The 27,693-nt window shown below is 47.6% G+C and overlaps 1 non-coding gene across 1 annotated transcript; it reads right to left on the bottom strand.

The window, feature by feature from the left end:
* Positions 1–12,738: 12,738 nt before the first annotated feature.
* On the bottom strand, positions 12,739–12,888 carry LOC147662805 (U12 minor spliceosomal RNA). Its single transcript, XR_015305483.1, has one exon. It is a non-coding gene; the product is annotated as a U12 minor spliceosomal RNA (small nuclear RNA).
* Positions 12,889–27,693: the final 14,805 nt, after the last annotated feature.

Raw genomic sequence — 27,693 nt, 5'->3', positions numbered from 1 at the left:
CCTAATACGTGCAGCTCTATATCTATCTTGCATCAGAAGAAATCAACGCTCTGACACAGGTAAGAGTTACCAATACACCTAGGTCACAGGAATTACGGGACCTTCACCCTTGTGAATATTTCGGACTGTGCTCCTCACATTGTTTGGTTACCTTCACAATTAACGTTTTTGTTTTTCATTCCGGTATGTCTGCTGCTGAAAGTAGCTTTTACCGCTGTGTGAAAGTTTGGAAGAAAACACTTAGGAATTCGTCTGGAAACAGACTCCTGCATGTTATTCCTTTAATACTTGCTCATCGTTATTTCCATTCCCCCAACATAAAAACAGCAATGAAATTGGGCACTTCAGCGCTGTGGTGTCATCGTGTTGGAATCTTAGATCCCGGCTCCTCCATGCAGAGCGGCCGTTTTTGCACATCGCTCCCCTCAGGGAGGCGGAGGTTACCCTGGGTCACATCACGCACTCCAGAGCTCCGGAGCCCTTCTCAAGCCCCTAGCTCCAGTCAGGAACCAGTCCTTGCAGATGTCGCACTCGAAACAGCTGACATCGAAGGGCTGCCATTGCATGGCGCGTGCCTGCAACTAATCCTTGCGAGACCTAACTTTATGGACTTACTACGGAAATACGGAAAAATGTTGTGGGCATAGAAAAGGGACATTCATTACAGGACTACCACACAGGCAGCTGTACTGCATAACAAAATTTACTGCCTCACGTTTAGGAGACAGGGGAAGTGTAGGAAAGTGGGTTTCTGTTGCAGTAACCCCCCACTTTTTGCTAGACTACTGATGCACTTAGTTGTAGGACACCCCCGCGCCGCACGGCCCCAGCTGCTGCGTGTGCCCCCTTGCCTTGACTGCCTCGCTGCCTGCCTCGCTGCCGCTGACCACGCCCCCTCCTCCGAGCGGCGTGGTCCGTGCTCGCCTGCCGGTTTCCCCTTGTGACTGTTTTGTTAGTGCTTTGTTTTTTTCCTTCCTTAGTCCCTGTTTTGTAAATCTGTGCTCGTAATTGCGTTTTCCTTCCTGTTTGCCCGCTGTCTCGCCGCCCTTCGTACTCCCTCCCCGCTTCCCGCCACCGCCGCTAACCCCGCCCCTTTTTCCCTTCTGTACCCTCCCCGCTCCCGCCTCCCAGCTGCTCCGCCCCCCCCGCGCACTTGGCCATATATGGCGACCGTGCGACGCAGGTGAGTGTGACCTAGTTGTAGGACACCCCCGCGCCGCACGGCCACCAGCTGCTGCGTGTGCCCCCTTGCCTTGACTGCCTCGCTGCCTGCCTCGCTGCCGCTGACCATGCCCCCTCCTCCGAGCGGCGTGGTCCGTGCTCGCCTGCCGGTTTCCCCTTGTGACTGTTTTGTTAGTGCTTTGTTTTTTTCCTTCCTTAGTCCCTGTTTTGTAAATCTGTGCTCGTAATTGCGTTTTCCTTCCTGTTTGCCCGCTGTCTCGCCGCCCTTCGTACTCCCTCCCCGCTTCCCGCCACCGCCGCTAACCCCGCCCCTTTTTCCCTTCTGTACCCTCCCCGCTCCCGCCTCCCAGCTGCTCCGCCCCCCGCGCACTTGGCCATATATGGCGACCGTGTGAATGCGCAGCGGTCACGCGCAGCGGGCGTGCCGATTGTGCGCCGAAGGCGCGCCAAAGGTAAGCCCGTCTACGCCCGTCCGCGCCTGGACCGCGCCCAGTGCCAGGACCCCTGGCCCTCGAAGACCCCGCCCGACCCGCCTGACGTACACCGCCGCCACCCTCAGCGCACTCAACGCCGGTCGACTCCCAGGATGCTACCACGCCACACCACGACGCACCCACGGACCCTTCAGCTGTCACGCCTGCAAGTTCACCTGAATCCGGACCTGCATCCCACCAGCACCCGCCAAGTCGAACTCCAGCAGCACCCACCTCAAGTGCATCCTGCTCAACACCCGCTCCGTCCACAGACACGCCATCGAACTCTGGAACCTCCTCGACACCACAGCCCCTGACGTTGCCTTCCTCACGGAGACCTGGATGAACGCCTCTTCAGCTCCCGACATCGCCATCGCCATCCCAGAGGGCTACAAGATCACCCGGAGGGACCGCACAGCCAACCAGATGGGAGGAGGCATCGCCATCATCCACAGGAACACCGTCCGTATCACGACCAGCACTGACAACACCCTCACCACCGCCGAACACCTGCACTTCCAGATCCACACCGACCCGAAGACCACCCTCAGAGGCACCCTGATCTACCGACCTCCGGGACCACGCACCCAATTCAGCAAGGACATCGCCGACTTCGTCAGCCCGCACGCCCTCCCCTCCGCTGACTACATCCTCCTGGGAGACCTCAACTTCCACCTGGAGAACAACAACGACCGCAACACCAGCACCCTGCTCGACAACCTCGCCAACCTTGGACTCAAGCAGCTGGTGTCCACCCCCACCCACCTCGCCGGACACACACTCGACGCAGTCTTCTCATCCAGCAAAGACATCACCTTCAGCCACGCCACAGAGCTTCAATGGACGGACCACAGCTGCGTCCACTTCACCTTCAAAAGAACGATGACCCACCACCACCAGCAACAGGCTGCCCGCAGAAGCTGGAACAAGATCACAGCCGACCAGCTCGCAACCTCCCTGAGCCAGCACCCTCCTGCCAGCTCAGCGAACCCCAGCCAGGCCGCCGTCAACCTCACGAAGTGGATCAGCAACTGCGCGGACGAGCTCGCCCCGCTGAGGACCCCGCCCAGCAGACCCGGCAGCAAGAAAGCCCCATGGTTCACCGACGAACTCAAGAGCTCCAAGAAGAACTGCCGAGCCCTCGAGAAAGTCTGGAGAAGGGAACCAACACCGGACAACATGACCACCTTCAAGCTTGCCACCCGGAAGCACCACCAGCTGATCCGCGCCGCCAAGAAAAGTGCATTCAAGGACCGGCTGGACAACAACGCACACAACTGCAAGGAACTCTTCAACATCGTGAAAGAGCTATCCAACCCCAGCGCAGGAAACAACAACATCACCCCATCGCAAGACCTCTGCGACTCCCTCGCCTCATACTTCCACAACAAGATCGCGGACATACACAACAGCTTCAACAACTAACCAACGCACACCACGACCGAACCACCACCCCCCACCACCACCCTTCGCGCCTGGACTCCGATCAGCACCGAAGACACCGCCCGCACGATGAACTCCATCCACTCCGGATCTCCAACCGACCCTTGCCCCCACCACGTCTTCAACAAGGCCGACGCTGTCATTGCACCCCACCTGCGAGACATCATCAACACATCCTTCGACACCGCCACCTTCCCTGAGAGCTGGAAGCACGCCGAACTCAGCGCTCTACTCAAGAAACCCACAGCGGACCCCACCGAACTCAAGAATTACCGCCCTATCTCGCTCCTCCCGTTTCCAGCCAAAGTTATCGAGAAGACCGTCAACAAGCAGCTGGCCGCCTTCCTTGAGACGAATGGATCCCTCGACCCCTCACAGTCTGGCTTCCGAGCCAACCACAGCACCGAGACCGCCCTCATCGCCGCCACCGATGACATCCGAGCCCTGATGGACAACGGAGAAACAGCGGCCCTCATCCTCCTGGACCTCTCCGCAGCATTCGACACTGCCTGCCACCGCACCCTAGTTCAACGCCTCAGCAACGTCGGAATCCAGGAGAAGGCTCTGGAATGGATCATCTCCTTCCTCGACGGAAGAACACAGAGAGTCCGCCTACCACCGTACAAGTCAGAGGCCACCGAAGTCATCTGCGGTGTCCCTCAAGGATCCTCGCTGAGCCCCACCCTCTTCAACGTCTACATGAGCCCCCTCGCGGCCATCGCACGCCAACACAACCTGAACATAATCTCCTACGCCGACGACACCCAGCTGATCCTCTCCCTGACCAACGACCCCGCCGCCGCCAGAGCCAACCTGCACGAAGGGATGAAAGAGGTAGCCGAGTGGATGACGACCAGCCGCCTGAAATTGAACTCAGACAAGACGGAGGTCCTCATCCTGGGCTCCTCCCCCTCCGCCTGGGACGACTCCTGGTGGCCTCCAGCCCTGGGCACCGCACCCAAACCGACAGACCACGCACGGAACCTGGGCTTCATCCTGGACTCCACCCTCTCCATGACCAGGCAAGTCAACAACGTCTCCTCGGCATGCTTCAACATCCTTCGCATGCTACGAAAGATCTTCTGGTGCATCCCCACTGAGACCAGGAAGACCGTCACCCAGGCCCTCGTCACCAGCCGACTGGACTACGGCAACGCCCTCTACGCCGGTACCACCGCCAAGCTCCAGAAGAGACTCCAGCGGATCCAGAACGCCTCAGCCAGACTCATCCTCGACATCCCACGAACCAGCCACATCTCCGGACATCTGAGAGACCTGCATTGGCTCCCCGTCAACAAAAGAATCACCTTCCGCCTCCTCACCCACGCACACAAAGCCCTACACGATCGAGGCCCAAGCTACCTCAACAACCGAATCAACTTCTACGCTCCCAAACGCCACCTCCGATCAGCCAACCACGCCCTCGCCGCCGTCCCCCGCATCCGAAGAGCGACGACAGGAGGAAGGTCCTTCTCCTACCTGGCCGCCAAGACCTGGAACTCCCTCCCGACCGACCTGCGCCTGACCCAAGACCACCTCTCCTTCAGGAAGAAGCTGAAGACCTGGCTGTTCGAGCAGTAACGGCACCCCCCTCCCCCCAGCGCCTTGAGACCCTACGGGTAAGTAGTGCGCTCTATAAATGTCTTTGATTGATTGATTGATACTTGGTGTGCCATGGGTCCCAGCCAATCAGGTTCTCAGGGCCTGTGTTCTTTCCCCAAAACAAACCCAATTGGCATCTCTGGCCACAAGTCAGCCCCTGGTAAATGGTACCACAGGTACCCATGGCACTGTGACCAGTAAAGGCCTCTAAGGGCTGCAGCACTTATTGTGCCACTCTTAGAGGTCCAGTACCACTACACTCACACACTGCCTTTGCAGTCTGAGTGTTTTGGTGCAGAACAAAGTGAAGAGTCGACATGGCACACATCCCTGTGTGCGCGTATCAAGAGAGGGAGAGAGGACTAGAAAGCTAGTCCGAGTCCCCGTAGTTTATATGTGTTATCAAAAGAGACTAGCTTAAATATGACCAATATTGTTAGGACTCTGATTAGATTTGTCATGGGCAGAGCCTGCCGGTACCGGAGTACGAGGACGGTGCAACAGGTACATGGCGGGCTCTGACCAGAAAAGCTGGTCAACCCCTTACCGCTTCACTCCTGGAAGCATTGGCTGCAAAATCTAAGCGCATATATGAGAAGGGAATCCCCTCTCACACTTGATATAAATAAAACGTACTGGCTTGCGTTTTTCAGATGAAAATGTGCAACTACAAGTAGGCATCATTTACAAGAGTTGGTTGTGCCCGGTCAATCATAGCTGTCACCGCATGTCTTGGAATTGAACAACTAGCGGGCCAGATATGAAATAGGAGTGCAGATATACGTAGATCTTGATTAGTTGTTTTTCACGGACCGGAAACCGGATGCCGATCAATGTGTTTTCGGTTAGGCATACCTGCAGATGTGCGGGTGTACCAGAATAAACCAGATGGTCCACTTGTTGTTTAACCGCAACACACGTGGCCGTAGGTACGCACGATCACAAACACCCAGATCGGCTTCCGCCTTCCGGTCTGCACAGCAGGACCAATCAAAGACGACTATACCGGATATGTCTTGCTCCTTCGGGCCCATTATTGTGCCACCACTCACTAATGCGGAAGAAGTATACGCTGATGTGTTTCCGGTTTTGACATTGAACCAATTATCATCGAACACATCCGATGACTTGAAACAATACGCGGTTCCCTTTTTGGTCCGCATTTGGCCTACTTATTCTGTTCAAGTGGATTTGTTCACCACCTTCCCCTCAGCTCAGAAGTTAGAAACGAGGCAACGACGGACAGGTGGGTGACATAATCCAGGCTCGCTTTCTTCGCAGAAGCTCCAGACTTCCTTGCTGGATACTTTTCTACTGAGCTCCACATTTGACATAATACCTGCTTTTTTCATCTTTGGTAATTTCAAGTCATCTTGACCATTTTTACCAGCATGCAGGACATAATCTTTTTAACAAATGTTCAGGATTCTTGTGTCTCTCTTCTCCAAATATCAGGCTATATAACTGTGCACTTGTGAAGAGAGTTGCATAAGAATATCTGATCGATATCAGAGCACCTAAAAGCCATCCTAAACAAACCAGAGGTGCTTTGACTGAGATTCAATTCACATGCTTTCCCTGCTATTTTGCCATTGCTCATTTGCCCACACTGAGCATCTCTAAAAGTTTTTTCGCACTTTTGGTGAATATCCACACATGTAAAAATACCTCTTTCCATGTCTTTCTTCTAATCTTTAGTGCGTGGCCTCTTTGACCTGAGCGAGTGCCAGGCGAGGTGAGGCCTTCTCTATAAATTTTATGGTTGAGTTTAATTTTATTATATTGTGGAATACTGATATATTCAGTTTTTTATGTCAATTGAAAATGCTTACAACTGTTTCCACTGTGTGTGCATTTCTCTTTCTTCTTTTCCTCAGGAGAGTGTCTGTCACAATAACATGAGACTACCATAGAGTAAAAGTTTACCGGTAGGTCTACATCATTATCACCCACGGTACGTTTTGATTCACTGAATGCAGTAGTGTATAGCAAAGGTCCTGATGAAAGCCTGTTTAGGCTGAAACATGTTGACCAATTAACATCTTTGACTGATAGTAATTCCTTCCATACTATCCTCACTCTGCTTTTAATCATGCCGTTATGATGGTCACCCTTAAAAAGTTTTTCTCTGTCATCATAACAGTTATTTTTAAATACTTCTCTTCACACTCCAAGCACTGCAACCACCTGTTTGTCCCTCAGCCCTTTAACACAACCTGTTGGCTGTCCATCTCACTGGAGGATCCTATACTAGCATCCTTTGAAAAGATATTTAAAAAAAGGGTGTCTATTGGATACCAGTTTCTAACTCTAAACCAGATGATGAGGTTCCGCCTACGGGTGGGCTGATGGGTACTTTTTTCTGACTTTTCTCTCTCCTTTGGTTTGTTCCTCTTTTTCTCTACACACTACATTTGAGTGTCTAGCTCTTCCACAGTATTTACAGAGACCCTCAGCATCCTCTTTATTGTTGTTTGACTGCTCAGTTGGGGGACAGGGTGCAAGCTGGTCTGTAAACATCAATTCCCCTTAGGCCCTCCTTACATTTTGTTCTTTGTTGAGAAAGACCACCTGCCCAGCCTCGACAAAGCGCACATTTTTTTTGGGCTGATTAAGCAGTTACTGAATTTGAGCTTCAACTCGGGCACCTGCTTTATTTCATATCTTTAGTGCTTCCTGTTGAGGTTTAATTTTTGTGACAGGGGCATCATGCCAGAATAAATCCTGCCCTGCATATTTCCAGTGACCATGTGTGTGTAACTTTGCCATTGCGCCGAAGGGCGCCGGGGTCCCTCGAGGGAGCTGTCCATCATAGTGGGTTAAGGGCGGGAAGATGGTGCACACTGCTAGTGTGGGGGGTAAACGGGGGGCTTCTTTGTGAGTTCACATGCCTCTTGTGTGTATAAAAGGTAAGACACCGATCAGAGCAGCAGATGAAGAGAAGGAAGCTCCTGGTCACGGGGATTGCGCCCATGAAAGTCAGGGATGCAAAGGCCTCCATCAAGCATCAGCTAATTTTTGATGGTAGATATTGGGAGAAAGCACACCTGCCCAGCCTCAACAAAGCGCACGATTTTTTGGGGCTGATTAAGGAGTTACTGAATTTGAGCTTCAACTCGGGCACCTGCTTTATTTCATATCTGTAGTGCTTCCTGTTGAGGTTTAATTTTTGTGACAGGGGCATCATGCCACAATAAATCCTACCCTGCATAGTTCCAGCGACCATGTGTGTGTAACTTTGCCATTGCGCCGAAGGGCGCCGGGGTCCCTCGAGGGAGCTGTCCATCATAGTGGGTTAAGGGCGGGAAGATGGTGCACACTGCTAGTGTGGGGGGCAAACAGGGGGGGGCTTCTATGCGAGTTCACATGCCTCTTGTGTGTATAAAAGGTAAGACACCGATCAGAGCAGCAGATGAAGAGAAGGAAGCTCCTGGTCACGGGGATTGCGCCCGTGAAAGTCAGGGATGCAAAGGCCTCCATCAAGCATCAGCTAATTTTTGATGGTAGATATTGGGAGAAAGCACACCTGCCCAGCCTCGACAAAGCGCACGATTTTTTGGGACTGATTAAGGAGTTACTGAATTTGAGCTTCAATTCGGGCACCTGCTTTATCTATATCTGCAAGTGCTTCCTGTTAACGTTTAATTTTTGTGTCAGGAGCCTCATTGTCTACTTGTAACTATTCTCTGACCCTGCTTCGAGGGTCAGAGCAGGGTCAGAGAATAGTTGGAAGTAGGCAATGAGGCGCCGCTCAGGAAGCACTTACAGGGTTACAGCAGGTGCCCAAGTGGAAGTTAATTTCTTTGTAACGAAATTAGCTTCAACTTGGGCACCTGCTGTAACGCTGTAAGTGCTTCCTGAACAAAATTCGTCGCTTTTTGCGGTTTTTGCCGCAATTTCACGAGATTTGTGGATTGTGAAATTGTGGAAAATCCGCAAATTCCACAAGCAGAACAAATTTTTGGCCCATACTTATCTGGGAGTTTGTCATTACGAACTCCACAGCACCATAATGGTTACACTGAAAACTGAGTAGTTTGGTATCAAACTTCACAACACATTAAACCCACACGGATGCCAGTGTGGGATTTAATGAAAAATGCACACATAGAGCATCTCAGAGATGTCCCCTGAAAACAAACCCACCTCTAGTGTCCCGACTGAGTGGCTGCTTAGGTTGCCACCACCAGACATGTTTCTGGACCCCTGGGTCTAGAGCCTGCTGCTCTCGGGGGCCTGAAACAATGTCCATCCTGGGACGAAGTACCAAGCCTCCTCTCCCAGATTGGCAGGGTTCATGAAGGGGAAGCTTCAAAGGCTTACCGCCTTTGTGATCTTCCCCAGACCACTTGCTGCTTTCAGCAGCTGGTCCCCACTAGTTCTGTCCCCCCACTTTGGGCACGAGAACCAGCAGGAAAAACAAGTGATGAAGAGAGGTGTGCCCACCTCTGCCAACTCCACTCCTCAGGTGGGGAAGGCGAGGTGAAGCACAACTCCGAGTCCCCGCCATCTTGAGGATGGGGGGACCCAACCAACCATGGACAGGCTCATGCCCCCCTCCCACTGGTGAACCCACCCCAGATAAAGGGCCCATTGGTCCCTGCCCTCTACCAACCTGTAACACCCCTAAATCTAGTATTTAGGGGGCACCCTGATCCTTGATTCCTCAGCTACAGAAACGACAAGAAGAAAAGAAGAAGGACCGAACAAATGTGCGGTCAGCTAACAAGAGGAAGACGCCCACTGACTTGGCTCCATCCCTACAGGACTGTCTCCCCCGAACTTTCTCCTGCGAAATCCCGGTATGTTCTACAGCCAGCAACCTCAAAAGTCCCAGAGGACCTGCCTGCCTTCACTCCCAATGACTGCTTCTCCCGTGAACACCGGATTTGTTCACCTGCAACCTCTGGCAGCAGCGTGAGAACACAAATCCAGCCCACTCTGCACGTGCCGAACCGTGCCCGAGCTCGAGTGGAAAAACACCACAAGAAGGTCACCCTGTGATCCTGAACCGGATTCTGACGACCCCTGACCTGCCTCAAGCCTCCATCCAATGACTGCAGTCTAAATCCAGAAAGCCTCCCTAACCGCAACCAGGAGCTGGTAAGAAGATCTGACCCCAAAAGACACCCCTGCACCCGACGCCCCATGGCTTTGTGTGCCTTAACCGACGGTGCCTAACCAACCCTTAACTTGCCAACTTACCTCTCAAAGTGGTGGTCGCACCCAAAAGTCCTTTGTCTCCCTGCCTGCAGTGCTTTTGCAAACTGAGGTTCTCCATTGAAAACAACAGGGCGTTCAACGTCGAAACAGCACTCTGCACCCAGCCGATTCAGTGCCGCTGAGGGTGCACCTTTTGTGCTCATTTTTTTCCCCATTTTCCCTCACCTAAACCCTAGGAGCTTAATTCCCACAACCCAGTGGCCTGCTTGCCAGCAGCCACCAACCGGAGGCCCCCTATCCCCCTATGGATAACATTGGGCCTCAACACTCTGCACCCAGCTGCCCTAGTGCTGCTTAGGGTGTAGCAAGAGTGCATCACTGACCCTGGGGGACCCCTGAGTTTAACCATAACTCTCACAGTCGAGTTAGAAAAGTAACGTAAAAAGTAACTTACCTGTAATTTACTGAAGAAGCCTATCCATTTCAATTTTATGTAACTTTGCTGGAGGGAGCAGAAAGAGTATTTACTGATATATGTAAATCGCCCAATGAATGGGCGGATGTGACCAATAGAGGAACCAGAATCCTTTTTTACGGCTGAGGTGAGCCCCTGCAGTATGGCAGGTCGTTTGCCTGAGAGCTCTTGACTGACGTGGAGAATGGGGGGAACCCTCCATGTACTTTGCATGGGGCCCCCTCAAGTTTCGTTACGCCACTGGTGAATGTGGGAATGATGAATGGATGGATGAATTAATAAATTCATGGTTGAATTGCACAGAGTACACGGACTGATGAGTCACTCATCCACCTTTTCCTCTGTTTAGTCACTTATCCATCACACCTACTCACCCTCCTTATGTAGTCTGCCTTTTATCCACCTGTGCACGCACTCATGTCCACAAATTGCCACCTTTTTGTCTTCCCTATCTTTCACACACCTAGGTTTGTCACCCAAAAAATGAATCACTTTCTCATCTTGAAACAGCCTGAGGTATTTGCTTTATCAGTCCATTTACCTTAGATCATTTTAGTACATATACCTGTGGCAGACCACATTGAGCTAATGAATGCTGAAGAGAAATTGAATCGACGCTGGGGAAAGGGTCCCAGAAGCCACTCTGCAATTATACATATTATGAATGATCATATTTATTTATTTATGTATTTATACAGGATTTGTAATGCGCATGGCTGCCTCAGCGACAAGGCGTCCCAGCGCAACCAGAAACTGGCGGAGAGAGACAGGGAGACTTACAAGCACCAAATATTAAAGAGTGGGGTACAACCATGTTTTTAGCGATTTCTGAAATGCCAGAAGATTGGGGGTGGCTCGAATGCAAGCTGGGAGGGAATTCCAAAGTTTGGCTACCAAGAAGTAAAACGAGCGACCACCAGCTCTTTTCCTCACTCGAGGGACACTGACCAAACCATGGTGTGTGGAACGAAGAGCGCCCCTGGGCAAATAGGGCTTCAACAGGCCTGATAGCCCAATGGGGGCTTGATGACTCAGGATTTTGTGCGCAATGCACAGCACCTTAAACTGAATACGGGCTTCAATTGGCAGCCAGTGCAATTTCAAAAGCACTCGTGCAACTGATTGAGATCTTGGGAGTGCCACTACCATGCGCGCTAATGCGTTTTGGACCCTCTGCAGGTGTTTGATACTTGCCTTATTAGCACCTAGATATAAGGCATTGCCATAGTCAAGCCTCGCAAGAATGGAGGCTTGCATGATGGTTTGGCATGCTCTAGGCGGAAAGAGACCAAGCAGAGGCCTCAATCCTCACAGAATCAAACCAGACACCCAAGTTCTTTACCGACTCCTTCGGTAACGGGGCAGGTTTCAGATGTTCAGGCCACCACTGCTCAGACCAGAGCTCCTGCTCCTTCCCATATAGTAGAATCTCGGACTTGCTGGCATTTAGTTGAAGGCATTTACAATTCGGGGCACCATGGGGCAAGAATAGACAGATGTGTGACGCATCTGCTGCCGTAAAGGTGACGCATTGCTGGAGTCGCGTTTCATTTTTTTCAGCTTCAGCAAGGCTCGGGTGCCCCTATGCCTAACATGCTGCGTCAATCCTTACGCCTGTTTCAAGCAGGCGCAGGGTTTTGACGCAGCATGGCCTTAAAAGTGACTGCGTGAAATTTCACTCAGCCACTTTTAGGCGGAGTTCCTGCACCGGAAACCCCCTCCCCCCCCCACTGCGGCAGAACGCCCACATGTGGTGCAGAGCTTTACAATGTGATGTGACGCATCTCCCAGATCCGTCACGTTGTAAATACCCCGCAGCATGGCGTTGGTTTTGCGCTGCCGATGCGTCACAAAAGTGACGCAACGGTGGCGCAAATGTGGCATACTGGGCTTGTAAATATGCCCGTAAGTACTTGGTAAAACTTTTTATTTTTAAACTGACACCACAAAATGAAGACAGTTTCTGTCTGTTTACAAAGCATCAATGAGATATAGTTCAGAGTACTTTTAAGATGTAAAATTGTCCCTGATGCATTGCAATGCAAGCACTCTATAGGGGACGGAATAATAAACAAACCAATAACACGAGATGGTATTAATAGTCCTCTGGGCGAAGCCAGCGTCCATTATATGTATATTTTATTTACATTAAAAAAAGTCACAATAGATGTAACATGCAGTTGCTCCATCAAGCCATACCTAAAAACATTACCGTTTGTCTATAAAATAACAGACCGGAAATACAGAACTAGGAAGCGTTTTTCTAAACTTTAAGGTCTCATTTTGCCTAATGACGTAAAACAATGAGCTACATTCAAATTATACTTAAAGCTCGCACAAGATATGCAACGACTATTCAATTCTTTATTTCAATTAGCTTTTATTTAACCAGTATGGGGCCGGGCAGATCGCTGCACCAGGGCATCCTGCTAAGTAGGCGGGTCACCCACGGGACGACCTGTACCCGTTCAAAAATTCCGCTCACATTATGAGTGAGGATCCTGGCGTCACCCAAGATCGTTATTTTCCTTACTCATTAGTTTAAGGCATTCCGACTACCGGGCAGAGAAGAAACCACAGAGAAATAAAACATTAAGTAAGTGAGAGCGAGAAAATATCGCCATTTTATGTTTTTAAAAATAAATCCTGTTTAGTTGATTGCATTTAAATTGTGTAATGAAAGGGCACTATTTAACCACAAATCATTCAAAATTAGTAACATGGCTTTTTCTCAAAATTATGTAAATGTAGGAAGTCGCGCTGTCTCATGGGAAATGCAGGCCGCCCTCTGCAGTAACAATGACGCCCGTAGAGGTGGCGGAAACTTTTTAGCCTATATTCCCTGTAAAGTGGACACGCACCCTGCACGTTCACGGCGCCCAGCACCCCTGAAGATAATCGGATTACCAGCATGAAGAGAAAGCAGCTCTCCCAAGTACCACGCATCAAGCGTTACAGATTTTACCAGCTGCTCATTTAAAACAAGCATTGAAAATGCAATAGGTCTTGCCCTCGTTTAAGTTAAAGCAATTCTGTTTCTAATTAGGTGGTTTTTTAGCTTTGCTTTTATTACTGTTTTTCAAAATTTCATGTACATAACATGCATATGTATGCATATATGTATTTGTATGCATGTATTTATATAGATATGCAGATGTTTATATATGTATATATATATACATATACCTATATATATATATATATATATATATATATATATATATATATATATATATATATATATATATATATATATATATATATATATATATATATATATATATAAATATATAAATGCATTTGCATATATTTACAAATATCAATTCCACAGTCCTGAAGCACGCAAGCACGGAGGCAAAAGCCAAAGCAGGTACAGACCACAACAAGGGATGGTGCGAATTAAAGTGCCTTTATTCCAAGATGGGTAGCAGCATGACGCGTTTCGTCCGGGAAGCCGGGACTTGATCACATCATATATATATATATATATATATATATATATATGCATATGTGTGCGTGTAGAGAGATAAAGAGAGGTAGAGAGGCAGAGGTAGAGAGGTAGAAAGTAGTAGAGAAAGAAGTAGAGAATAGAGAGTAAGAGTGAGTAGTAGAGAGTAGAGAGTTAGTAGTCGAGAGTGAGTAGTAGAGAGTGTGTAGTAGAGTGTGTTGTACAGAGTGTGTAGTAGAGAGTGTGTAGTAGAGAGTGTGTAGTAGAGAGTGTGCAGTAGAGAGTGTGTATTAGAGTGTGTTGTAGAGAGTGTGTAGTAGAGAGTGTGTAGTAGTGTGTTTTAGAGAGTGTGTAGTAGAGAGTGTGTAGTAGAGAGTTAGTACAGAGTAGTAGTGTAGTAGGGGGTGTGTAGTAGGGAGTGTGTAGTAGGGAGTGTGTAGTAGGGAGTGTGTAGTAGAGAGTGTGTAGTAGAGTGAGTAGTAGAGAGTAGTGAGTGTGTAGTAGTGCGTGTGTCGTAGTGAGTGTGTAGTAGAGTGTGTAGTAGAGAGTAGTGGAGAGATTGTCTACATTTACTGTTGGCTGTCTCTTGATACTGCGGGGGAGCCGACTCACCTGTCTCCAGCCCACCAAAGCGGTCCTCCTGCAGTTCCTTTCACCGCAAGTGGAGGCTGCCTTGTGGGTGTTGCGGGCCACAGGGACTTCAACTCCCAGCACCCTTATGTGGCGCACACCGCCTGCGTCACTTCAAAGCGCCCGGAGGTGCTTAAATCCGTTGTGCGCCTCCCGCAGCGCGGGACGCACTCGGGCGTGCCCGGGCGCTGCCGGGCCAAGGGCAGGCCCGTCCGCGCCTGTCAGTGGCCGGAATAGGCTGAGCTGGGCCATCCCCCTTACACTGGGTGATGTGTGCTCTTAATGATTTGGTTAGTGTTGCTGTATTTTAACCTATTTATTTAGCTATCAGCACCCAATCTCCCTAGGCCTCCTGCTCCTAACCTTAGAGTTCAGTAGTGTAGTCCTAGCGATCCTGAAGCCTCTGGATCTTGTTACTTACCTGCTAGTATTTCGCATTCCACTTTTAGTGTATATGGTTTTTCGTGCCCCTCGGGCATTTGTGTAATTGTGCAACTTTAAGTATTTTCGGAAGAGTTTTGTATTGTGCTTAGCTCCCTGACTCATAAAGAGTTCAGGGTAGACTTGTTAAGAATAAATATCCTTTATTTTTATAACAACTTGTGTGGTGTCCTTTCACTTGGTGTTCAAGGGGTATATGTGATGGTAAAACAGCTGGCTTAACACGCCCTCTAGAGTTTAGCCTAAAGACTGCTTTTGCCCACGCTACTAGGATAGCTGGTCTATAAGGTTGGCTTACAACCAATCATCAATAAGGGTCGTTTGGAATGATACACAGTGATCACTAGAATAGTGAGCACTGTATATCAGGCCAACTTCTCACATTGGTGTGCAGCGGTTGGGATTTGAGCTTGCTGTTGTTTTATCACACACGTATCCTAAGAATATCATTTGAAAGATCACATAAGTACCAAGGTACATATAACGTAGCTTAGAATACTCTAGTTCTACTGAACCAGCTGTTGTAGTGTAACAGGGCTTAGCACACCCTGTCTACAACTCTTAGCAAGGGATCAGTAGGTAAACCCATAGTGTAGGTAAGTGCACCACTTACACCTCACTAGAAAAGCATGTCTACCATAGGAGGGAACACAGAGGGCCCCCTTGTGGTTGATGACCTTCCACAGGTCACTTCCAGATATGCAGCTCTTAGCTTCCAGGAGATGAGACAATTGTGTATCTCTAGGAAACTAAAACAGGGTTCTAACCCTACCACTCCTTTTCTGATAGGTCTCTTAGAGACTTATGATGCCAGGAGGGCTTTTAACACAGGCCCTTCTAATCCAGATGGGAGCATGCCCCCCTTAGAGGGAACCCTTGGGGACCCTGACCTCAACCTCAATGGAACTGAAAGTGAAGAGGAGGAAGAGGAAGAGGAGTTGTCAGGGGATGAGGCAGACAAAGGTCAGGTAGTAGTCAGTAGGCTCACCAGGACCAACTTAAGCATGCATGAGAATGGAACTGGGGGACCCCCAGGCCCACTCTTAGGCAGGCTTAACATTGGGAATAGACGAGTTAGGTCTCATTCCAGAGGCTCTAACAGATCTATTCATACCAATGGCTCTCAGGCATCTTCTCACAGAGGGATGACATCCCCTCAGAGAAGAGAGCATGAAGCTAAGATGAGGGAAGTCAATCTGAGGATTGAGAGGGAAGAACTTGCCCTTGCCAAGGAAAGACTTGCCTTTGCCAGAGAGCAGAAATTGAGTGGGGAAGACCGCACTGGTGGCAGCATTATTCCTAGAGATAAGGACAGGAGTTTTGATACTAGACACCTGAGTAAAATAATGCCCCCCTTTAAACAGGGGGATGACATCCACAAATGGATGACTGCTTTGGAGAGGGCCTGCACTGTCCAGTGCATCCCCCAGAGTCAGTGGGCAGCTATACTGTGGCTCTCCTTTGAAGGTAAAGGTAGAGATAAGCTTCTCACTACTAGAGCCGAGGATGCTAACAATTACCAGGTCCTGAAGAATACACTGGTTGATGGGTTTGGCTTAACAACTGAGCAGTACAGGTTGCTGTTCAGAGACACCCAGAAAACTAAGTCTCAGGATTGGACTGACTTTGTTGATTGTGCCACTAAGGCTCTAGGAAGGCTGGCTATTGGGTAGTAAAGTTACTGACTTCACAGGATTGTATAATCTTATTATGAGAGAGCAAGTCTTAAATAATTGTCAGAACCAGTTATTACACCAGCACCTGGTAGACTCTGATCTGACCTCTCCACAAGAATTGGGTAAGAGGGCAGACAAATGGGTCAGAACCAGGATTAGGCTTAAGAACCAGGGTGGTGACCAAAAGAAAGAATCAACCAAGCCTCAAGAGAAGGGTGGGAATAAATCTACTGATCAAACCACATCAGGGCCCCAAAAATCCTCTGAAAAGGGTGGGTCCCAGAATCCTTCCAATACCCAGAAGAAACCTTATTGCCATACCTGCAAACAGGTAGGCCACTTGAAAACTGACAGCAGTTGCCCAAGGGCCAACAACAATAAGGAGAACATACCCCCAAGTAACACTTCCAAGCCTCCTGTTACTACTAGTAGTAATCCCCCAGGTGGTGGGAGTGCCCCCAAGAATTTGGGTGCATTTACTTTGGGAGTTCCTGGGGACTCTGGCCTAACCAGGTCCCCTGACTTAGATACTCTTGTCTGTGAGACTGGCATGGGGTTTGCCAACTTCACAGCTTGTCCCAACACTTTGGACAAGTACAGACAGGAGCCCCTCATCAATGGTACAAAAGTTGAGGCCTATAGAGACACAGGGGCTAGCATCACCATGGTGACTGAGAGCCTAGTCCCCTCAAGGCAACGTATACCTGGAGCCACATACCAGGTGACCAACATTGATGGAGTGCAGAGAGATCATCCCATAGCAGTGGTAAATCTCAGCTGGGGAGGTGTCACTGGCCCCAAGAGAGTGGCAGTATCATCAAACTTGCCTGTAGATTGCCTACTGGGGAATGATTTAGAGATCTCAGCCTGGTCTGAGGTAGAGCAAGAAACCCATTTTATAATGGTAAACCTCCATGGTAAGGTTAGTGGGGCAGTGATAGCCACAGCCCCAGTCCAAGATGCCCTCCCTGAACAGGTCAGGAGGGCTGTGCCAGTCACAGCCCTATCCCAGAAAGATGCCTTTCCTGAACAGGTTGGCAAGGCTGTGATGGTCACAGCCCATACCCAAACTGAGTCCCTTCCTGAAAAGGTTGGTGGAGTTGTGATGGCCACAGAGCAAACTCAGACAGACAATAGTGTTGTGAAGCCTGAAACTATGGATCACTCCACTCAGACAGAGAGCATTGAGGAGGAAGAGAAATCTCCCTCCCACCAGACTTTAGGAAAGGATCAGCCTCCTCGGGGAACTGATCTGACCCCTTGTGAAGGAACTGCCCCAGAGGCAGTCAGGCTAGCCTGTCAGAACCCCTGATGTCAGTGGACCCTTCCAAGGTGGGACCCAGTCTGGAGCAGGTAACCTGCCCCTCTCTACCCTGCCTCAGTCAGCCCAGGGCTGTAGAGGTCAGGGAGGCCAGTGGTAGACCCCAAAGGCCCCCCTGTCCAAAAGAACTCCCCAATCAGCAGATTAAGGGCACTAAAGCTAGTAGTCCTAGCCAAGTGAAAATAAAACAAACTCCTGAGGGATCCCCCTTAAAATTAGTTAGGGACCTCCCACAGATGGACACTGTTGGGCACAGCCAAACCTGGGACCTAAAAGCCCCAAACCTGACCTGTCCCTCCAGTAAGCCAAACAGAGGGACTCAGCCTCCAGCTTTAGGTAGCCAGAGGTTGACCCTGAGAGCTCACAGCAACTCAGTCATGGAAAGAAAGGCATTTTAAGGTGGATAGTGATTGGAGGAAGTTGAACCCAACATTAGTGGGGTCTCACTTCAGTACTCCATCCCAACACCAGCCTTTTACTTTTCCAAAACACACCACAGGTTGAGAATCCCTATGGTGGAGACCCTCAGATGCCCTTAGGGTGAGGGATTGCTTAGTGGACCATGATATAGAGGGTAACCATGCCAGTGCATATACCACCTCGTATGGCCACTCAGGCAATATAGGCTTACCTGGTCAAGGATAGCCTCATCTCCTTTCGTTTGGGGGGGGGGGGGGTTATGTAGGAAGGTGGATATCTGACTATGGTTGCCCCCAACTTTTTGCCTGGTGTTTTGCTGGTTTTTCGACTTAGTTGACCTGGGACCCTGCTATTCAGGGCCCCAGGCCCACTGCTCTCTCTGTAAAATGGATTCCATGTACCTTGGGTACATATCTAATTGGATACTGAGTCACCTTATCAGTCCCTGTACAGTGTACCTTAGGTACCCAGGGCATAGGTGTACCCAGGGCCTACCAGGGGCTGCAGCATGTATAATGCCACCTCCGGCTGGCCACCCAAATCTGACACAACTGGCTGCACGACAGCTGGGGCAAGGTGGTGTAATCACCCTTTGCTTTAGATATAGTATTCCCATATCTAACCCTAAAATGGACACATGTATTCCTATCAGTCACTCCTATGGCAGGCCTTATCAATCCTGAAGGCAGAGTGCTTGGAATTATGTGAGATGGTGCTCTGGCATGAGCTGAGCCCATTTGCAGCTTGCGGAACCAAGTCCTAATAGCTGTTCCATGATAACGCGTACCATATACTCTTAAGTGCATTATAATCCTCGCGGTTATTTGCTAACTTTGGTATCACATTATCAAAACATGTTGAGTAAGGTGTCATACGAATTGGAATACTAACCCCTCACCAATTCTGGCGACGGGGTTAGCATTCCACCCTTCTAGAGGGACACGACATGTATGTAACTGTGAACCCCGTGTAGGAAGGTGGATACCTGACTATGGTTGCCCCCAACTTTTTGCCTGGTGTTTTGCTGGTTTTCCAACTTAGTTGACCTGGGGCCCTGCCAATCAGGACCCCAGGCCTACTGCTCTCTCTCTAAAATGGATTCCATGTACCTTAGGTACATTTCCAATTGGTACTGGGCCACCTTAACAGACCCTGTAACTCAGGGCATAGGTGTACCCAGGGCCTACCAGGGGCTGAAGCATGTATTATGCCACCCCTGGATGGCCATCTAAATCTGACACAACTGGCTGCACGACAGCTGGGGAAAGGTGGTGTAATCACCCTTTGCTTTAGATATAGTATACCTATATCTAACCCTAAAAATGGACACACAGATTCCTATCAGTCACTCCTATGGCAGGCCTTGACAATCCTGAAGGCAGAGTGCATGGAATCGTGTGAGATGGTGCTCTGGCATGAGCTGAGCCCGTTTGCAGCTTGCGGAACCAAGTCCTAATAGCTGTTCCATGATAACGCATACCATATACTCTTAAGTGCATTATAATCCTCGCGGTTAAATGCTATCTCTGGTATTGCTTTATCAAAACATGTCGAGTAAGGTGTCATACGAATTGGAATACTAACCCCTCGCCAGTTCTGGCGACGGGGTTAGCATTCCACCCTTCTAGAGGGACACGACATGTATGTAACTGTGAACCCCGGTTAAAGTTAACTGAAGCCTCAGCTCCACAAAATGGATGCTGCCACCACAGACACGAGTCTGACCTCCTGCTGCTGGGAGTCCTTCCAGCGAGGAGAGCTTGGACAAAGGGTTTCATGTCAGGGGCGGTGCTAGCACCATCCCAGACAGGGTTTTGTGTATCCTGGGTAGGCAGGGCTTTACAGGAAGGTGACTGCAGAGTGGCACCCCGGTGCTCACTACGCATCTGCCGGCTAGAACCAGTTCCAGGGGCACACCAGCCCCTGGCCTGGGGAAAGTCCGGCATGGGAGAGGGGTGTAACCAACCCCCTTCCTGGTCCCACCCCTAGGGCAGGACCTAGTCGCGTACCCACCCCTTTCTTTAGGATAAAGGCAGGAGCGGGGACCCTTCCAAATTAGATCATCTTTGAATCAAGAAACTACTTTCTACGAAAGGAACTCTCGACTTCTTCTCAAGATTTCTCCCTTGTGGCTAAGGAGTAGTCACCCTGCATCCGCAGTCACCATCTAAGAACTCTGCGGTTTGCTGCACGTCCTTTCTCCGGAATCCGACTGACCAGCTCGACGAGACCCGGCTTCCCTGGCACCTCTGACCTCTACCTACCTCTACAGCTAAGCTGAGAACCGTAGGTGCGACGAGACCTCGAGGGACCGGCCATCATCACAACTGCACGACTTCTATCCAGCACGACCGCCGAGGGATCCTCTGCTGAGTGCTTTGGGGTCCGAGAAGCCCTGACCCTGAGCAGCTCCAGCACCGAAGTCCAGCCTCCCAGCATCTCCACGATCTGCGTGGGGCCCTTTTGCTTTTTGCTGCTCACCGCGTTGTTTGGCTACTAGCCCGCTGGCTTGTGGTCTTCTGAACGACGCCCAACGACATCACTGCTGCTGGTCTGGTTGCTCCAGACTGGCCCTTGCTCCCTTCCAAAAGAGGAGCACCCCGGACCCTCCTGGTCCACTCCAGACGCCATTTTAGGTCCACCGCGTGGGCTTGAATTTGCCAAGACTTGTTGCCCCAATCCTGGGTCCAGCGACGTCGACAGCATCATCCATCGTGGGACAGCTCGCACCTCCATCCTGGTCGCCGACAACGCCTCCTGGTCCGTGAGACTGCAGAGCCCAGCGTAGCCCACTCACCTAGTCGAGGTGACTACCATCCGGTGCCCTCCAGGTGCCACCTGACTACTGGCTAGTAGTCACGAACTTGGTCCCCTCTGCTTTCAGGTGTCATCCATCTTCGATCCAGGCTTGGATCACTCGAACAATCTTCACTGGTCACCTGCCAACAACTCCTTTTCTTCAGGCTCCTGGTTCGTCTACGAGGATTCCCGACGTCTTTTGAGACCTATGCAGCTGCAGCCCCTGGGCTAGGTAACTTCGGCATTTCGGTGCCCCAGCATAGCCTCACTATCCAAGGGTCAGGATCCACTGTCGTTTTCGATCTACCTTATCGGGTTCGCCGAGAACACTAACTTTGTCTTTACTAGCTCCCATAGACTTTGTCCCGCATCCCGCGTGAGAGTGCACACTCTGCACCCGAGTCCCCTAGGCCTCCTACTAGTAATCTGAAGGTTCAGTAACGTAGTCCTAGCGATTCCAAAGCCTATTAGTACAGTACTTACCTGCTAGTAATTTCGCATTCCACTTCCATAGTATATGGTTTTCCGTGCCCCTCGGGCATTTGTGTAAATTGTGCAACTTAAAGTATTTTCGTAAGAGTTTTGTTGTGTGCTTAGTACCCTGTCCTCATAAAGAGACAGGGCTGTTGTGATCTAAATAAATACACTGTTTATTTTCATAACACTTGTGTGGTGTCCTTTCACTTTGTGTTCAAGGGGTATATGTGATGGTATAACAGCTGGCTTAACACGCCCTCTAGAGTTTAGCCCGAAGACTGCTCGTATCCACACTACTAGGATAGCTGGTCTATAAGGTTGACTTACAACCAATCACCATAAGGGTTGTTTGGACTAATACATAGTGATCACTAGAATAGTGAGCACTGCATATCAGGCCAACTTCTCACATTGGTGAGCAGCGGTTGGGGTTTGAGCTTACTGTTGTTTTACCACACGTATCCTAAGAATAACTTGTGAAAGATCACATAAGTACTTCAGGTACATATAACTTAGCTTAGAATACTCTGAGTTCTACTGAACCAGCTGTTGTAGCTCCTCAAGGCTTTGCACACCTTGGCTACAACTCTTAGCAAGGGATCAGTAGGCAAACAAATAGTGTAGGTAGGTGCATCACTTACACCACACTAGAAACAGCATGTCAGACAAAGGAGGAAACTTTGAGTCTCCCCTTGTGTCAGTGGACCCTCCACAGGTCGCTTCCAGATATGCTGCTCTCAGCTTCCAGGAGATGAGACAAGTGTGTACCTCCAGGAAGCTAAAACAGGGTTCTAACCCTACAATCCCATTCCTTTTTTTAAGTTCAAGAAAATTTTATTTGATAATAACAAGAGAGAAACCAGGTGTCAAAACAAAATACAATGGGGTATTGACTTAAAGACTATGAGCAAAATAAAACAATCATAAAAATGCAAATATGATGAGAAAATAAATCTGAGTACTAGAGAAAGGAAAAGTGAAAGGTGAAGGAAAGGTATGCTAAACAGCAAGCATAATAAGCATGAAAACATTCGTAAGGAATAAGAAAGTAGTACAATGGAGAAAAAAAGAAAAAAGATGGAATGCATCGAGCAATTAAGGAGGTTTGAGGACTTCCTGTTGCGAAGGTGGTGGGTGAAACAAACGTTTAGAACATGAGTCCAAATAAAGCGTGACAGGAAGCCATAAGTCCATGCGTTTTGTAGCCATACATGCCGGAAAAACATAAGCAGTGTCAAGTCTATGATTATGGCAGACATTAAACCACCACGCCTTGAAGGAAATATTAGAAAAGTCTTTCCAATTGACCGTTATTTGTTGAAAGGCAGCTGCCAGTAGTAAGTCAACAATTTGAGGCTTTAAATCAACATTGTCCCAGCAAGGGGAAAGGCTACCCAGGAAGACATGCGTGTGAGAAAAAGGGACACAAGTATGAAAAATCAAATTAATTTGAGCCCAAACCTGTAACCAAAAACTGCGAACAGGAGTGCATAAAAATAACATGTGAAATAGAGTAGCGTGTGGTGATGAACAAGACCAACATGTGTGGGGAGTGGTTGGAAAACGCTTGTGAAGGTCAAAGGGTGTAAAAAGAAGTCTGTTGTAAATAAAAAACAAAGTCTGTGTAAGGGTTGCCGCTCTCGAGGATTTACGGATCTTGGTCCAGATTTTGTCCCAAAATGAAACTGACCAGGACATAGACAAGTCGTGCTCCCAACACTCCTCCACCTTAGATTTGGGTCTGATAGACTCACCAGTGTGAAGGTGCTTGTAGATAGCAGCAGCTTTCGGTGTAGTGCGTAGAAATGAGTGAAGTGAGGAAGGGAGAGTGGGTGAAGTAGGAGGGAGACAGGGCTGAGAAAGGCGATTGTAGTTTGTTAGAACTGTATCCTTGAGCAATTGATAGTTGCGAGCGAAGGAGGTAGGTAAGTTATAAAGGGAGCAAAGAGTAGGAAAAGGCAGGAAAGAGGAGTGAGAAAAGAGTTGGGAAATCCACAGCAAACCTCTGCTATGCCATGTTTTCCAAAAGAAGGGTCTGTTACGAATGAGTAAGGAAGTATTATGCCAGATGGGGGAGGAAAGAAAATCAGCAATGGTTGTGGGAGGAGAATGAGAAAAAGATAGGAGCAATTTAGTAGTGAATTTATGAATAGTTGTAGAAATGGAAGCGGGTTTACGAGAGAAGGAAAGATATTCGGCAAAGGAAAAGGGAGAAAGAAGAAGACGTTCAAATTTGGTCCATAAAGGACAAGGAGTGCTAGGGTCTTGTAACCAAAAGGAAGCTTGTCGCAGTTGGAACGCTTTATGGTAAGTAGGAAAGTCGGGGAAGTTAACCCCACCCTCTGACTTAGGACGGATTAAACGGGCTAAAGACATTCAAGGCTTCTTTTTGTTCCAAAGAAAGGACGTTAGAGTAGAATTAATTTTTTTGAAAAATTTAGAAGGGATGGGGACTGGAATATTAGAGAGGGTATAAAGGACAATGGGAGACAGCATCATTTTAATGGTGTCAAGGCGACCCCACCAGGATAGATAAAGAGGATGCCATTTGGACGAATCACTGACAGAATTTCGACTTCAAAAATATCGACCTACAAGAATATCGAGTCAACAATATCGAGGGCAAAAATATCGACATCCTATCTACAACATGGTAAGTACAAAAATATCGAAAAAAAATATTGATGTTAAAAATATCGATGTTAAATATATCGTTTTTTTTTTTAATATATAAATGTAAAATTAAGTCTATAAAACTAATAAATAAAAGAAACATATTTAAAAGTATCTAATAATATTTAAAAGTAATAAATAATACATATATTAAGAATACATTAATTAAATATATACAGTAAATATGTAATATATATACACTGAACAATAAGTATTAATAATTATTTTACGAATTTATAAATTAATGAAATATATTCTAATTTACTAACACATTTACAAACATAAAAAAGTAACATAAATAAAATGTAAGTAATATAATAAATAAAATAAATATTTGATATATTAACAATTAATTAAATAAAACGTTGCATAGCGTAAGGGTAAAAATTTCTATTCCTACTCCAGAGAGTACAACAGTAGGGAAAACTGACCCTGAACTCAAAAAACACCCCTTTACCCAAGAACTGAAACTGACCCTGAACCCTAAAAATACCCCTTCACCCAAAAACTGAAAACTGACCCTGAACCCAAAAAATACCCCTTTACCCAAGAACTGAAAACTGACCCTCAACCCAAAAAATACCCCCTCACCCAAAAACTGAAAACTGACCCTGAACCCTAAAAATACCCCTTTACCCAAGAACTGAAAACTGACCCTGAACCCTAAAAATACCCCTTTACCCAAGAACTGAAAACTGACCCTGAACCCAAAAAATACCCCTTTACCCAAGAACTGAAAACTGACCCTCAACCCAAAAAATACCCCTTTACCCAAGAACTGAAAACTGACCCTGAACCCAAAAAATACCCCTTTACCCACGAACTGAAAACTGACACTGAACCAAAAAATACCCCCTTACCCAAAAACTGAAAACTGACCCTGAACCCTAAAAATACCCCTTTACCCAAGAACTGAAAACTGACCCTGAACCCTAAAAATACCCCTTTACCCAAGAACTGAAAACTGACCCTGAACCCTAAAAATACCCCTTTACCCATAAACTGAAAACTGACCCTGAAACCAAAAAATACCCCTTTACCCAAGAACTGAAAACTGACCTGAACCAAAAAATACCCCCTTACCCAAAAACTGAAAACTGACCCTGAACCCTAAAAATACCCCTTTACCCATAAACTGAAAACTGACCCTGAACCCAAAAAATACCCCTTTACCCACGAACTGAAAACTGACACTGAACCAAAAAATACCCCCTTACCCAAAAACTGAAAACTGACCCTGAACCCTAAAAATACCCCTTTACCCAGAACTGAAAACTGACCCTGAACCCTAAAAATACCCCTTTACCCAAGAACTGAAAACTGACCCTGAACCCTAAAAATACCCCTTTACCCATAAACTGAAAACTAACCCTGAAACCAAAAAATACCCCTTTACCCAAGAACTGAAAACTGACCTGAACCAAAAAATACCCCCTTACCCAAAAACTGAAAACTGACCCTGAACCCTAAAAATACCCCTTTACCCATAAACTGAAATCTGACCCTGAAACCAAAAAATACCCCTTTACCCAAGAACTGAAAACTGACCCTGAACCAAAAAATACCCCCTTACCCAAAAACTGAAAACTGACCCTGAACCCTAAAAATACCCCTTTACCCATAAACTGAAAACTGACCCAGAAACCAAAAAATACTCCTTTACCCAAGAACTGAAAACTGACCCTAAACACTAGAAATACTCCTTTACCCAAAATTAATTATTATTATTTAATTAGCAATTAATTAATAATGAACAATAACAAATAAAGTAAATATATTATCACATTAGCTGTAATTATTATAATTTAATATTAATATTATTTTTTCCCAATTAATTAATTAACAGTAATAAAAAATTATATATCAATAAATAACTCTAATTAATGTAACTTATTAATATTATTTAATTACCAATTAATTAATAATGTTAAATATGTTCAAAATAATAACAATTAATTAACTAATTAATATTAATTATTTTCCAATAAATTAAATATAAATTTATAAAAACACTAGCAGCCCGTCCCGACGTTGTCCGGGTATGAATTGCTGCCGGCCAGTAGTATATTGTTTTGTAGGATTTCGTTTTGATAGCATTTCTTAACTGTGACAGGCCTGTGAAACACTCCGATTCACAGTGCACTGCTGATGCACTTAAGAGTGCGCATTCAGTAGTGTGTGAACTCCAGTTTCCCTACTTTATTTTTCCTTGCAATATTATATAGTGCGAACTCGACAACATGGCATGAGCACAATTTACATTACAGAAGAACACATTCATTTGTGGTAGGCACGGGTAGACAAAGCAATTTGCCTGGAATCACAGGATGTTGACCTGATGCCGAGATTCGAACGTAGCTCCCCAGCTCTAAAGTTCGCAATTCTAGAACTTGTGGCGGGATTTGTGTCTAAAAGTGTATGTCGGTGCTGGCCATCAATGAGAGAGACCTGTGCATTTTTCAAATCGGTGGTGAAAAAATATGAGTATGTTGCTGGAGATGTGGGCCGCCGTGCCACCAATGTACTTACCGGGGTAGGGTAAACACCCATTATTCCGCAACTTTTTTTCCGCAGACCATCACTCCGCATAATTTCATTATGAAAGTACTATGACTCCGCAATGCCATTATAACACATGGCATTTTATTTTTTATGCTTTTACCACGCATATTTTTACAACGAATTTCGTTGTAAATGCATGAATGGTAAAAGCATGTTTTAAAAAAATGTTTGGATAAGGCAAGTATGGGTATAGGGGTATATGTTTTGGGGTACTGAGGTATATGTTTTGGGGTGTTTGGGTATTTTAATGGTTCAGATATAGTTTTGGGTTATGGGGTACAGGGGTATTTTTAGGGTTTAGGGCTAGGTTTGGGTTTTGGGGTATAGGGGTATTTTAAGGGTTCAGGGCTAGGTTTGGGTTTTGGGGTACAGGGGTATTTTTAGGGTTCAGGGCTAGGTTTGGGTTTTGGGATACAGGGGTATTTTAGGGTTCAGGGCTAGGTTTGGGGTACAGGGGTATTTTTAGGGTTCAGGGGTAGGTTTGGGTTTTGGGGTACAGGGGTATTTTAAGGGTAATGGGCTAGGTTTGGGTGTTGGGGTACAGGGGTATTTTAGGGTTCAGGGGTAGGAATGGGTTTTGGGGTACAGGGGTATTTTTAGGGTTCAGGGGTATGTTTGGATTTTTGAGGTACAGGGGTATTTATAGGGTTCAGGGCTAGGTTTTGGTTTTGGGGTACAGGGGTATTTTTAGGGTTTAGGGATAGGTTTGGGTTTTGGGGTACAGGGTAGATTTATAGGGTTAAGATGGGTTAGTGGTTAAGGGTATTGGGGTATTTTATAGAGAAGGGTGGGTTATGATTATGGGGTGCAGGGGTATTTAAAGTAGGGGTGGGCGGAATTGGCGCGAACTTGGTACAATAAATCCGCAATATTTCGTTCCGTCAGATTTCCAATTATCAAAACAGAAA

The sequence above is a fragment of the Lissotriton vulgaris genome, unplaced genomic scaffold (genome assembly GCF_964263255.1).
Source record: "Lissotriton vulgaris unplaced genomic scaffold, aLisVul1.2 SCAFFOLD_5636, whole genome shotgun sequence".
In the NCBI taxonomy this organism is placed as follows: domain Eukaryota; kingdom Metazoa; phylum Chordata; class Amphibia; order Caudata; family Salamandridae; genus Lissotriton; species Lissotriton vulgaris.
This window is presented reverse-complemented; position numbering and strand designations above follow the sequence as displayed.